At 46.7% G+C, this 2,810-nt stretch overlaps 1 pseudogene; it reads right to left on the bottom strand.

The window, feature by feature from the left end:
- Window positions 1-235: 235 nt before the first annotated feature.
- LOC131279720 (Golgi reassembly-stacking protein 2 pseudogene) lies at window positions 236-2,249 on the bottom strand (annotated as a pseudogene).
- Between the last annotated feature and the right edge of the window lie 561 nt (window positions 2,250-2,810).

Genomic DNA, 2,810 nt, shown 5'->3' with positions numbered 1-2,810 from the left:
GTTAAGAATTTGATCTTTGGAACCTCCTATATTACCTATATCTGGTCAAATCCTGGCCCCCTTTTTTTTTTTAAACTGTGCAACATCTCCTTTATTTCTTTTTAAATGCCATTTTATGTTGGACTTACAAGCAACAGCAGCAGATACAAAATGTCTTGAGTAATTTTGAAAGCTCAAAACAAGGATCTGTGTAGAGGCTGATTAAAAAGATGTTCAATTAATAGTGCACACTGTGTAGCTTTAACAAATATCTTTAGTTGGAATTTTCCTGTAAGCTTTAATAGATACGTGACTCACAGAGACCAAAAGTAAAATGTCTCCTTTTCATGGTTTAGTGAGGTGGTTTGCATTCTTGCAAACGATTTATAAAGTACAAGAAATGCCATGAGTACTAGGCATAAAATATTTTGTTTTCTTACAGAAGGAGCAGTAGAAAGACAGGAAACCTAGTGGACACCCTGTTACCACCTTTCCCAAAGATGTACACCCCCAAGAATGGCAGTAGAAGCCTGGCAGCAAGTCACCCTTACAATTCTTTTTGGCTGTTTTAAAACACAAGCACTTTCTGACATTTCCCTCCCTGGCGCATCTATTGCACCCCAACTTGGCAGGATATAAGCCCACATCTTCTTGCTTAGCCTTCCCCTTGGAATTATTTGCAGGATGCCTACAGATACGATACAAACTAGTATGAAAGCGATGGTAGTTTGCATTTCCAGACGCTCCTGTGGTTAAATAAATATACCACGCCAATTGTGAAGAACGGTTCAAAGTTAAGGTGACTCAGAAGCATGTGCATCTGTAACTGCAGGAGGAGGCTTCTCACTGGCCCGGGCGGATTCGCTGAGTCTGTCCTCAGCAGCAGTGGGGGCATTTGCAGGAGGGGACATCACATCCACTGTGAGTGAGGAGACAGCGTCTGCCGTGGCAGTAGTCATGACAGGGTCGGAGGGTGGGTTGCCGGTGGGTGGAAGGGAAGACAGCAGCTCCCCAGAGCTTGCTGCAGAAGAGACTTCTGGAACCAAAGGGAATGGCGGAAGGAACTTGGATGGCATAGGGAGAGGTGCAATGCCAGGTAAGTCTCGGGAAGGCAAGGAAGGAAGAGGTGGCAAACCCGGGTTCACGATTTCCGCTAAGCCCAGACCTGGCATGATGTGTGGTGTGGGGAGGTTGAGACTGGGGAGGGTGGGGAGGTCAGGGAGTCCCGCTGGTAAAGGCATCAGACCTGGTAATGTACTAGTTGGGTTCATTGGTGGCACAGACGTGAGGGATTGGTTTACTTGTGGTGACAATAATGGTACTGTTGGTACACCTGTACTTAGAACATTACTGACAACTGGTGAAGTTGAGCTAATAGAAAGTCCAGACAGACTCTGTTCAATTCCCGTAGTTCCTGGAGGTGACAGAGATGGAGGATTAACTGAGGACAGCTGGACCTCTGTAAACCCATCTTTAAGAGGAGTAATAGGTGTACCAGTCATTTGTCCTGGAAGAGAAATTTTCTTTCCTTCTTCAAACGGGCGTGTAGGTATTCGATGCAAATAGCCATATCCAATGCCACATCCTAGGCTTCCTTCTCCACCCCATGCAGAATTTGGTGTAATAATCACTTCTCGACAGTTATCGGTATCTGTGTTGTACACATAAAGTTTCAATGGTTTTGCTTCATGTGTTTCAATAAGGCTGAACAGATCTTCAGACTCATTCATGACTGTATCTGCTCCAATGATATAATCACTGTGAGGTCTAAGACCTGCCAGCGCTGCAGGAGAATTTGATTCCACTTCCAACACATGCCAAACGTTTTCATTTGCCCCATCAAAGCTGCAGAAACGAATGCTCACTCCAAGCAAGCCCTGGCCACCCCACATGTTACTTGGGGTGACTGATGTCTCTCGTAGCTCCAGTGTTTTGCTGCTGTAGATAAGCATTTTTACAGGTTTTTCGACATTTGCTTTCAGTAGGTCCTTAAGAGTGTCATTGTCCTTATTTAATCTTGAACCATTAATAGAAACAATAAAATCAAAGAACGGCTCCAGTCCAGCTCTATGTCCTGGTGAATTTTCTTGAACCCGCAAGACATGGTAGCCTTCAGTGCCCCCGCCCGGGATCTCCACGCTCTGCGAAGAGCCCATGGCGGCGGGCGATCGCTGTGGCCGGGCTCCGCGCTGCTCTCCGCCCCCCGGCACCGCCCGCTTAGCTCCTCGGCGTAGCACTTGGGACGTGGCAGTCGCTGCCGCCGTAGAGCCGGGCCGTACTGCCCGCCGGGAGATCGTCGCCGCGGCAGCCGGAGCCGCTGCGACGCCGCAGAGCCCTGGCCCCTTATTAACTGTGATATCTTGCATTCTTCTCTGATCCACCCTTATATCAATTATAAAATGGTGATACTATAGGACCTAACTCCTAGAGTTGTGAGGATTAAATCGGATAATGCATACAGTGTTCCTCTCATTATTTTGGCACCTTGCAAGCCTTAATTTGCTATTTGTTTTCTAAGTGGCCACTATATGTAGACAATGAATAAAACCAAGTCTGTATATTCTAGTTGAGAGATCAGAAAATTGACAAACCCACAAAAACACCTCATATATCTTGCAGTCCTAAAGAAAATTAAAGCAATGTATGGAGATAGAAAGAAATGGAGTTGGGCCAGGTTGCTACTTTATATGAAGTTCCTGGAGATCACTATGATAACAAGACATTTAACCTGAGGCCCAGAGGGAGTGAGGAGGAGAACCTGCAGACATGGAGACTTGGAGGAGTTGGTGGGGGTGGGGGTGGAGGGTGGGGGAGGGGGGGAATGGATGGAC

The sequence above is a fragment of the Dasypus novemcinctus genome, chromosome 9 (assembly GCF_030445035.2).
Source record: "Dasypus novemcinctus isolate mDasNov1 chromosome 9, mDasNov1.1.hap2, whole genome shotgun sequence".
In the NCBI taxonomy this organism is placed as follows: Eukaryota; Metazoa; Chordata; class Mammalia; order Cingulata; family Dasypodidae; genus Dasypus; species Dasypus novemcinctus.
Note: the sequence above shows the minus strand (reverse complement) of the source record. Positions and strands in the feature narration are given on the sequence as shown.